The 12915-nt window shown below is 28.0% G+C and overlaps 1 pseudogene; it reads left to right on the top strand.

Annotated features, from left to right (window-relative positions):
* Positions 1 to 3459: 3459 nt before the first annotated feature.
* LOC130981088 (coatomer subunit beta'-1-like) lies at positions 3460 to 12079 on the top strand (annotated as a pseudogene).
* The last annotated feature ends 836 nt before the right edge of the window (positions 12080 to 12915 follow it).

Here is a 12915-nt window from a genome sequence, read left to right on the forward strand (position 1 = left end):
CCAGTTTATTTTAATTCAGTTATCTCACTAAATAAGTTTTTTTTTTGAAATAATTTTTTTTATTTTTTTAATAATTGAGAAAATAAAATATGATTTCTCATTATTAATTTTATAAATAGAATAAAAAAATAAAAAAATAATAAAAAATAGATATTATATTTTATTTTTTCAAATTTTTTTAACAACTAAAAAGATTCATTCCCGTTTTCTTTGACTACCCTTAGCTGTCTTTTCGATGTTCTTTCATGGTCCTTTTTCTCATTATACAATACTAAACATGACAAACTTTTAACTGGCAATACCAATATATCCTGAAATACGTAAAAATTTTCCTAACATATATGGAAGGGTTGCATGTTATGATATTTAAAATAATATTGGTGTAACTTATACCCGAAAAAATAATATTGGCCAAATAAAAAAATACAATGATGTCTTTAAGATATTAAAAGAAGTAATGCTATTTATCCAAATTTTTTATAAGTTAAATTTAATTAATTTAAATAATAAAATTTAAAATAATACTAATTATAACTAATTTTTGTTATGTTAGACTAATTTAATTAAATTTAATTGATAAAAACAATTAAATATATAGTATTATTCATCAAAAAATTCTAAAGGGGTCGACATGAGTTTTGCAATATTAAATTTGCAATAAACTACAAGGTATCAAATAATAGTATAAATAATTACTTTTTACATCTAAATGTAAATAATTAGTTAATATATACAGATAATTCTAAAGTAAACGTTAATATGTTTATTTATTTAATAATAATTTTTTATTCATACAATTTTAAAAGTTAATAGGATTAAAATTTTATTCATGCAATATTAAATTTTAATAATAATATGTTTCACATATACCGTTGTATTTTAGCAGTACATGATGTTTCATTCTTTTTAATAATTAAAATTTATAATAAAATAAATCAAAGAATGAGATTGAATGAAAATCTTGTACATAGAATTGTTTAACTAATGAGTATAATGAAAAAGATATTTATCTTTTTCTTCACCCACCACGAGAGAGATAAAATTACAATATTGTTCGATCTATAGCTAGCTTGTTTGACTGACCTCTTTTTCAACAAGCATTGAAAAATTTATTAAGAAAAAGCTTATTGATTGATTATTCATTTTCTTCTAAAAGAAAATTGATTGGTTCATTTATAAACTTTTTTTTTATAAAAAAGCATATTATTTAGGCATTTAAAAAAAACGATAAAATTTTAATTTATAGTTATTATTTTCATTAATTATAACTATTGTAATAAGAGTATAACAATAATTAAAACAACATTAACAATAATAACAATATTTTTTTTATAAAAAATTAAATATAACACGCAAGTCAGACTTCTTTTTTATTTCTATAAATTTCTTTTATAAATTGCACATAATTATATATTAGCAATAAATGTCACAATTTCTTTAAACATTTCATTTGTTTTAGAATAAGTTATAAAATAGGATCCTAAAGTTTACATTTCCCACAAAATTAACTTTAAAAGATATGAAGAATAAATAAGACTCTAAAAAATTTAATTAATAAATTGATCATTTTGTTGTTTTTAATTAAATTTTTAATATATTTATTAAACAAATAAATCTTTAATAAATTTTATTACAAAATAGTTAAGTTCCAAAAATACACTCTAAGAAAAATTAGATTCTTTTAAAATAAACGATGGAAGGACCAATCTATATAATGAGAGTAATAAACAAGGATTTTTAAAAAATAAAATTTTTTAAAAATTAAAATATCCGATCTAAAATTCTTTAAATATCAATTTAGATATTTATCCATATACAATAAATAACCAAAAATCCAACACATAACATTTTATTCAGTAAAAATAAATTATAAAAAATATGTTATGAATAACATTCCTATAAAAAAAATTAACATTCATACTTTTATAATAACAAAATATAAAATGATAATACAAAGTTTAAATTAATAATGTAAAAATCACCCTATGAAAAAAATCATAATACATTTGATTAATATATATATATATATATGAAAATTTTGATCATAATGTTAATGTATTTTTTTACAGAATTAATAAAAATATTATAATTACTCACAAACTAATACTTTATTAAATATATTGTAATTTGTCTAAATACTTTTTTCATAAAAATTAATTATTTTTGGTAACATTTGGGTGTATTATTTTTGTTTGGACTAAAAACACTATAATACAACAAACTAATATGATTCCAAGTATTATTATTTAGAAAATTTTACGATTTATTTTCAAATTAAGATCCTACGAAAATGATGAATTTTTTTCTATTTTACAAGTATGGTCAAACTTATTAGAAATATTAATATAATTAGTCAAAAAAATATCTTGTAAATATTAATTTGTAAGAAATTATAGTATTATATATATATATATATATATATATATATATATATATACACATTATGATTTTTATCATTGGAACGATTTTTACGTTTTTCATTTAAATTTTGTATTATGTTTAATATTTTATTATAAATTTATGAATGTTATTTTTTTAGAAATATTTTTTTAATATATATTTGTTTATTTTGTTTTATTTTTATTCGATAAAATTCAATATATTAGATTTTTGGTTATTTATTCGTAAATCGTGCTAGACTAATAAATTTTATGTATAATTTTAAAAATTTATTATTCTATTATTATTATTATTATTATTATTATTATTATTATTATTATTTATGTATTAATTAATAGTATTAAATTTAAAAGTAGTTAAATAATAGTAAAATAGCACAATTTTTGTAATAAAAGAAGATATAATAAACTTAATAATTTATGATAATAAAGTATGATTTATGAATAAATAGTACATTTATTACGTATCCTGTAACAATTTATATAAGTTATAAAAAAATATTTACGTGATGAATTTTAGTTTAAAACAATTTGAAAAATATAGATTTTTTATTTTATTTTAGTAAAAGATCTAAATTATTTAATACATTTCTTTTTTAATCATCAAAACTATACATATTTATCTATCTTATATTTTAAAAATATATTTTAGAGGCCTGCTACACATATAAGTCTTTTTGGCTTATAAGTCTTACAAGTCCAATAAAACATTATAGAGAAGACTAATTTCAGGAGTTCGTATTGTGTCTAGATTGCTACCTAATTCTCGCATCAAATCCATTGATAGCTTTTGTTTAACTTTAATTTCATACTTGCACTTGTTTCTATAATTCCAAACATACATGATAAAAAACATTATCACAGCAAAGATCAATATAATCCAACTTTCATCTGCAACACTCCCTAAAACAGATTGGTCATTTCATTAGTTAAGAACCTTCTACCTTAAATTAGCGTTTACCTTCGCTATTTTTCAGGAAATTTTTTGAAACCACCACATTGGTCATTGGTCCACAAACAGTGACGGGAATGGGCGAATGTGCAGGGACAGACATGACTAATGCACAGGGATGATCGGTGGCGACAACGTAGGATGATCGGTGGTGACGGCGCAAGGATGAACGGCGGCAGCAATGCAAGGACGAGCGGCGACGGCAACGCAGGGACGAGCGGTGGGAGAAGAGAGTTGGTTGAGTGTGAAGAAAAAGGAGAAGCCAAATGGGTAGAGTTGGATTTTTAAGTTTTGATTGGGGGTATTTTAGGTACAAAATGTTATTAAAGTTTCAGTCCCCGTCTTTAAAATTTTCAGTCTTCAATGTCTCTACTTTTTGGAGGTACTGAAATACTAAAATTTTAAAAATAGAGATAAAAATTTAAGTACCAGTCTCTGGCTCAACAAACATAATACTGAGTCTCTGTCTTTTCAGTCTCTGCAAACAAACGCTATCTAAGGGTCGTGCTATTGTGCTGAATGAAATTTGTTTTCTCAGCTGCTGAAACGATGTGGCTATATTAAAGGGTTAACGCGTGTTGTGACGCTACAAAAAAACCCTGCAAATTGCTGTTGCATTTGCAGAACTCATAGAAACTGTCAGAGGAACTGTTGGTAGTGTTGCTGGATTAGTAATAGGTAATTCCATGATTAATCTGTTGGACTTTTTGTCTGCTGTCCCGAAGAATATTTTTTATCTATGATGTTTGGGTTTAGTTTTTTTATCTGGTCTAAATATTGTGTGATCCATACAATATGACGTTAATAACATTATGGAGCAAGAAAAAATATGATATTAACCTAAAAAATAATAATAACAATAACAAAAAACACCAAAAGCAAGTGTGTGCTAGGGTATGAAGCCAGTAAATTGGGTTTTTATATTTCTGTTAGATACTTTTTCATCATTTTTTAGTTGTTTTAATGGTACCGACACTAATCAATCCTGTTCCCGTTATTTCTCCTTCATACCCTTCAATTTTTCAGGCCTTTTAGAATCTTCTGCCGTCAACCTTTGTCCTCTTGACACTGACAAAGAGTCTGAGTTATCCTAACTCTTTTAACACTTCTTTTCACATAATAATAATAATAATAATAATAATAATAATAATAATAATAATAATAATAATAATAATAATAATAATTTATTAAATTATTATTATTATTATTATTATTATTATTATTATTATTATTATTATTATTATTATTAAACGGAGACTAAGTCCAAAGAAAAAGAAGAATTACAACATTATCCTAATCTATTTATTTTATAAAAATAATTCAACTACAAAAAATATTACTAAGCCTAAAATAAAAAACTAAAAAATTTAATCACAATCATTATAACAAAATAATACTTATCTGATTATTATTATTATTATTCTCCTAGCCCAAATAATACAAATCTTCATCCATTTCATTTGTTTTTTATTATTTCTTTAACCCCTTTTATTATGTTGCATTCAGTAACAACATAAGTTCATCACTTAACAAAAATATTGGATTCAACATCCAAAAATTCAATAATTTAATTATCACCACCTCATTTTTTATGCTAACCTAATCTTGCATCAGTAAACATCAAATTGACCCACAATATCTGCACTACCTGAATATCTAATAGGACTTATCTCTTTTAATCAAGATAACTCTAACATATTTCACGTGTATTCATCAAAAGACGTCCATTTCTTTTTTTCACATGCTGAAAAATTTGTCATTCTCACCATAGCACTGCCCTAACTGGAATTGAAATACTAGCAGTTTTGCGGCGAGTAATTTAAAAATCAAAATGAGAAAAGAGCAAAGTAGTGTGAGAAGTGGAAAGGCAAGTGAAGTAGTGGGTGATTATCTTATCGTGGATCAACCATTTTGTAGGGTAAAATACATTTTCACTTTTACATTGGCCAAGGTTTATGTTATTTCTAATTTTCTATATTACATGTTTTTGGTGATGCCAAACAATGCCCAAACAAGTTCAACGAGGCCCATTAGTTTAGTTACGGACTTACGGCAATGGATATATAACTGGCCTAGTATTGCACAAAAAAGAGTGTCCTAATAGAAACATCCATTATTTAACCAACTTGAGTTGGTCGAGTGGTCAGCTTACTCGTCCGCTTAAGCAAGTGTCGGGAGTTTGAACCCCGCCTTGTGCATGCAGTAACTCATTGGTCAGCAACAGACTCTTAAATAGAGCTCAGATCCGCGACAGATTAATCTTTAACTTGTCGAGTTGGGGGATACTGTTTGGATAAACCAAAAAAGAAACATCCATTATTTCTAATTTTTTTTAGAAAGATACCTAAATTAATCATATTAGCTACGCTAAATTTGTGACTCTAATTCTAAGGGTCTCCATTAATTAACATTGTGACATTTATAATATAATTTTTTTGACCGTCGGTAATGGAGTTTATATCTCTTTCTACTTTTCCTTTTACTTTCCATTTCTTCTAAAACCTTGTTTGCTGCCGTTTGAGATTAGATGAGAAGAGACAAGAAATAGAGAAAGTTCACCGTCGCATTTCGCATTCGACGTTCACCATCGCAGTTTGCGTTCGCTGTTCACCGTCGCTGCGTCACAGTTCGCGTTCGCTGTTCACCGTTGCGGTTTGCGCTCGCCTTTCACTGTTCGTCGTCCCTCGCGTCGTCCTTTCTCTTCCCCTCTTTTATGTGTGCGAAACCTAATTCCCTATTTGGCGACTTTTTTCTTCTCTTCTAACCTCACTGAACACTGAGTATTTAATTGTTCTTCTACTATATTTTTCTCTGCAATTTCTTTATTGTTGCTGCAATTTACCGTTATGATTATATCCTCATGTTCATACTTGCGATTGTTTCTTTGAATTCTCTTATATCATTTTAATTTTACCTGCACTCAACATGTTCAATGAAATGTTTCAACCAGATTTCTTTGAATGCTCTATTTGTTATTTCTTCTCTTGATTCCTTTGATATTTTTTTAGGCCAACAAATTCATAATAATAATAATGTATGTGTGAGTACTAAATTGCCAACTTGAAGAGAATTATATGATCTCTAGTTCATCATTCTCATAGAAGAGACACGTGTAGTACATTTAATTTTATGAGATTGAGATATTGTAGGTAGCTAGGAGCCTAGGAATCAAATGTAGAACCAACCAAGTATTTATGAGAGTTTGTTGTCTCATAATTGTGATAGAAAGTAGAGACCAATAGGTTCAGTTAAAAACTTAAAATGGAACCATTATAGGCTATCTGTCTATATGACTGATTTTATTAGTAGTTTTATTATTTCATACACTTGTTAAGCTTACCACATTTTTTTAATAATGGTAACAACACTAAAATAATAATTAAAAAAACTGTATCTTCCATACGCATATAACTATTCATTAGCAAGAATAGGATGGTATGAGATGAGAAAGAACCTTATCTGAATATGAATGTAATCCATTGCACACAATTCGATGAGCATGGGGTAAGCCACTGTTTTATAACTCACTCATGCATCTTCTTCTTTCTTCTACTCAATAAACTAAGTGCAAAAATTTATTAAAATGACAGTTAAATTTATGAACTCTTGCTAGACATAAATTGTTCTAAGGACTTGCTACAAAATTGTATTTAAAGGAGTTGATTAAAAATGATTATAAATTGATCAAAGTATCGTTAAGCCTTTATTATTGATTTGCTTCACAGAGCTCAGAACTAGTTATCTGCTGTTGGTGCTTAGAAAAATAGTAAGAAAGCAACTCTAGTTCTCTGTCAAAAGTTGAAGAATTACTGGACAAAGAGGTGAGATCTCTAATACATGTTTCTTTTAAACCATTGTATTATTCTAGTTCTTTTTTCTTTCCCAAGTTTTCAACGATCACTACAACAAATTGAATATATAGCTACACTTATTGTTATTATTCTGAGTATTGAAAAAGCAAGAATAGCATTATACTGAATCTATATATATAGCTGAGTGGGCTCATAATAGTAGTAAAGTTATGTGTTACTCCTAGCTTGGATGTAAGTTGAATGTGATGAATGAGTATACATTTTCTATGACAATTATTTGTAACATTTTCAGTTGATGCTTTATTTATTTCTTGTTACTATTGTTAATTATTAAATTTTTCTATCCATTTGAGTAGTTGAATGATGAATTTAAGTGCTCCCTGTCAAAGAGTGTTATCAGATGCAGAATAGATTGCTCATTTTCCTTATTGTTTCCTAAAAAAATAATATAAAGATATAACATAATTTGACTGACTTGTATAAATCAAATCACTTTTATATTTTGAACTTAAATTAATTAAATGTCACTTTTATATATACACTTCATAATGGTTATCTCATGAGGCAAATTTCAGCTGAAGAGGTATTAACAACAGATTTCTTATTGTTAAAGTACTCCTCCTATGTGATTATCTTTTAGAAGAACAAACTCACTTGCATATTTAATATGAAAAAATTTTGTAGGGTGGTCAAAGTTCTAAAACTCCTATGTGTATTTTGCTTCTGTAGTTAGAAGAATTAACAAATCTAAGATTTGCTTTCTGTTTTCCATTTTCTTTACACTTTGCTAAGATTTGTTTGCCTTTTATGTATATATGGATTGGAATTATTACATGGATAAAACCTATGAAACAGATATGGGATTATCAGACTAAAATTGTGTCTAGACTTTGGAGGGTCACACACACACAATGTATCTGATGTATGCTTTCATCCTGAGCTCCCTATAATTATTACTGGTTCTGAGGATGGTACAGTACGAATATGGCACTCCACAACGTATAGGTAATTGGAGATTCATAGAATACTAAGTTCTAAGCTTATCTTCAATTTGCTTAGTTCCTTATGGCCTTTCAGCCAATTGTCATCAATAACTTGTGGATCTTGAATAATTTAACTAACCTTGACCTTTGATCATAGGTAATGAAGGTTTATAACACTTTTTTCTTCCCTAGAAACAATGATATTTTGTCTCATGTTTCTTTTTAACCTTTCCTCTCATGCTGTTTTTGTTAAAAGATTATACTCTATAGAGAGTCCTTTTTCATGACAATGATGCCTGGATTTGAGATTCACCAGAGTGGAATGGATTTCATTTGATTCTTCTAATTGTATTAACAATTTTCCCATCAATTAAGCTTTCCTTTCTAGACTTGAAGATTGACTAAAACTAGTTTGAAGTATGGATATGAACATATTGTGGCCATTTAACAATTTTATGGTGGTTTAATCTGCTTTCAGGCTTGAGAATACATTGAATTATGGTCTTGAAAGAGTTTGGGCTATTGGATGCCTCAAGGGTTCACGTCAGTGAGTTTTTTTTAAAAAAAAAATTAGATATAATTTCTACAAGTCTTGTAGAGGCTCATTACTTATCCCCTTGAATCATGTCAAATAGGACAATATTATCATCTCTTGCCTCAATAATGAATGAAATCTTCACATTTGAGTAGATACTGATGAGAAAACTGTTTTTTCTCCTTATAAGTTAAGAAATATTTTTTTTTGGTAAAATTTAATTTAAGCATTATAAAACAACATTGTTTCCATCCGAAATATAATTTTAATAAATCTAAAAATTATCTACCTATGAAAATTTATCTCAATAAAATCCTTGTTTGACAAGGGGCTAAGTGCTTGCAATGCTTTGACATGGGCACTATATTTTTAAAGATTGCCTGATTTGGGTTTCCAAAATAAAATTTGTATTAATTTTGCTATCTTTGAAGTGAAATAGTTATTCTCCAGGAAAATTTGATTGTAGTGAGAATTATGTTTTCTTTCAAGAAAAGAAGAGTATCCGGCCAACATTTTCAGCTGAACGAATATTTGGTGGCACTGTACTGGCAATGTGCTCAAATGATTTCATTTTCTTTTACAATTGGGCTGAATGCAGGTTGATTCGTCGGATTGATGTTAATGTGAAAGTAAGTGCTTTCATGAGGTGAAGTGTAGTTTTCTATTTTTTGCTATGTAAGTCGTCATTAATCTTTTAAAATATTTATTGTGCCAGATCCTTTATTAGGCTGATAGTGGTGATTGCAAGTTACACATCATTCTACATCTTGAAGTACAACGTGAGGATTCTAATTAAATTGATCTTTTTATCTACAGTTGATTTTATCCGAACACACAAAAAAGGGGAGAAATTTTATTGGGTTACAATTTGCTAGTCAGGCACAATAAAAATTTTAACTTCCACTTTTGCAGCGTGATGTTGTTGCATTATATCTTGACAGTAAAACGGCCGTTGATGAGCAAGGTGTTGAAGATGCCTTTGAGCTCCTCCATGAAATGAATGAGCATGTGAGAACAGGGATCTGGGTTGGGGATTGTTTTATCTACAACTATTCTTCTTGGAGGCTTAACTATTATGTTGGTGGAGAGGTATTACCAATTTCTTCTATTTGGTTCAATTTGAAAGATCTTCTAATTCTCATGTTTATTGAACTCCTTGTTATCGTCTCTACGTCTTGATAAGTTTATTCGTTGCGGAGAGAAGGATTTATTTTACTACTTGGCTCAGTTAAGGCTTCTTGATAAATACCATTATGAATTTAGGTGACTACAATGTCTCATTTGGACCGTCCTATGTACTTGTTGGGATATCTTGCCAGCCAAAATAAGTTTTACTTGATAGACAAAGAGTTCAAGTAAGTGCAGTCTTTGTATCATTTGATATCACATATTATGCTAATAGTGTAGTGCAGTGCTTGATTATATTTCTGTTCTTGATGGTTTCAGTGTAATGGGATACACACTACTTTTGAGCTTGATTGAGTACAAGACTCTTGTGATGCGTGGTGACTTGGATAGGGCCAATGAAGTTCTACCATCCATTCCTAAAGAGCATCACAATAGGTACTAGCTCATTAATAGCACATCACTTCTTGCCCACTTTGTTATGGTATTCTTAACACTGAATTATTGTTATTGTTATTGCTTGATGTTCTTTCATGATACAAGTGTATAGTCTCATATTTTGCACTTTTACCCATCTTCTTAATATAGAGGGTGTATTGTTCTACTTTCCAAATTAGGAGTTCAGTTCTAAAGCTTGGTTCTAAGATGTCATATATGTGTTCTAGTTAAAATGGATTTTTTTCAATAATTAAATAAACAAAAATTTATATTTTTCCCAACATGATTTTTGGACTTTAATTCCTAAAATACGATTTTTTTTGGGTATTTAAGCAAGTTCGCCGGACCCTTCGGCAAACTCTATAAAAATTGGCAAGTTCGCCTAACCAAACGGCGAACTCCCTTTTAAGTTTTTCCAATTTCGCGTTATCATCATCTCCAAAATAATATATAGATCTACAAACAGTATATAGGAATACACAAAGATACACGGACAACAATTATGGCTTCTTCAATAATTTTTTTAATTATAAATTAAAAAAATAAGCCATATTTAACCATGGCAACTATTGTTATCGTCTCTAAAAATACATAGATGCACTGGAATAAGCCATATTTAACAAAAAAAATTAATTATAAATTAAAAAAATAATTATTACCCAAAAATAATCCACTTCAAATATATCCGATTGAAAAGTTAACAATGGTAACCATTATTATCGTTTCCAGAGTATATAAGAGTACACAAAAAGTACACAGGATAACAATCCTTGTTAGTTTTGGGAAAGTTATTTTTTTTAATTTATAATTAAAAAAATACTTGTTAAATATGGTTTATTCCGGTGTACCTATGTATTTTTAGAGACGATAACAATGGTTGCCATTGTTAAATATGACTTATTTTTTTAATTTATAATTAAAAAATCCTTGAAAAAATCATGCTGGTTGTTCATGTATTTTTGTGTATTTCTATATACTGTTTGTAGATCTGTATACTATTTGAAGATGATGATAACACCGAATTGAAAAAACTTAAATGGGAGTTCGCCGTTTGGTTAGGCGAACTTGCCAATTTTTATAGAGTTCGATGGACCAATGAAAAAAAATCGTTTTTTGGGAATTAAAGTCCAAAAATCATGTTTGGAGAAATATAAATTTTTTTTATTTTATTATTGAAAAAAATCCTAGTTAAAATTATATACTTGTTTTTATGGTAATGTGGTTCGATTTCTGGAATCACGAGGCATGATAGCGGATGCTCTTGAAGTAGCTATTGACCCTGACTATAGGTTCGAATGTTCAATCTAGCCATGCAGCTTAGGAGATTAGTGGTTGTAAAAGTAAGTTAAAAAAATTTCATGTGCTTGAAAGGAGATAGCCTTTGACTTATAAAAGTTTTATAATGTAACTTACTGATTACTTTCTTGTTTTACTTTAAATTATGAGAACTACTCATCCTTTTTTCTCCTCTTCGATCAGAGCATTACCACAGAAGTGCAGAGTGAGTCTAAATGGAAGCAGTTGGGAGAATTAACCATGTCTACTGAAAAAGTATTTTTCTTTATAAATGCTTATCATAGTAGGATTTTAAATATTTATTGTTATTGTCACTGTTAGTAATGATCTAGGGGCTTTGATGATCATTTTTCTTAACTAATGGATTTCTAGCATGGTTTAATTTCATCTTTATTAGCATGTTTATTTACTACATTTCATGGATTCTCATAAAATTGTTATTGGCAATATTCTTTAAATGCATTCTAATCATTGCATTATTTCATTTGCAGAGGACAAGAGTTGTTTGTGAAGCAATTGTTAAAGCTGGGTACTATTGAGGTTGAAGGTGAAGTGAAGTTGCGGAGAAAAATTGAGGATTAAGTTATAAGTACAATTGTTAGCTTCATATGTTTGGATTAAGTTGGAATTTTTTGAATTTACATTTTATGGATTATGACTATTTAAAACTTGTAGAATTCAACTTTTGAAATATATTGTTTTTATTTTGTAAAACTTGTGCGATTGAGTTTAAATTTATTGAAATATAATGCCATTTATTATTTTGTTGGTAGACACAAATTATTATTTATAATAGAAATAATTTTTGCAATAATTAATAAAAGAAAGCATTGATGCTGGAGAAAATAGGAAAGGGACAGAATATAAAAAATTCATTATTATTCTCACTTCAAGTCTGATTGAAGAACAAAATCTGATAGTTATATGAGTTAGATTATGACAGTTTAAAACAGTCACTAAATAAAGAAAAAAGTTGTCACAGAAATTAGTAATATATCTAAAAACTGTTATAAAACTAGTAACTTAGTGACGGTTTAAAATAGTTATGAAATATAAGAAAAAACTGTCACATGAATTAGTAATTTAACAACAGTTTCAAAACGTCGCGAAATACATCATAAAAACACATTTACAAGTGTTACAAATTAGTGATGGTTTTATACTTCAAAAATCGTCAAAAACAATTTAGCGACACTCCCTACCAAGGGTGGTCCAAAACTGTCACTATGTCAGCTGGCAACGCTCAAATCTGTGACGCTTTTTTTAACCGTTGCAAAACCATTTAGTGACAGTTAAAACCATCGCCAAGCATTAAAAAAAACGTCGCCAAAATGCTATTTTGTTGTAGTGGGTCAAACTGATAGTAGAGACATGA

The sequence above is a fragment of the Arachis stenosperma genome, chromosome 5 (assembly GCF_014773155.1).
Source record: "Arachis stenosperma cultivar V10309 chromosome 5, arast.V10309.gnm1.PFL2, whole genome shotgun sequence".
NCBI lineage: Eukaryota > Viridiplantae > Streptophyta > Magnoliopsida > Fabales > Fabaceae > Arachis > Arachis stenosperma.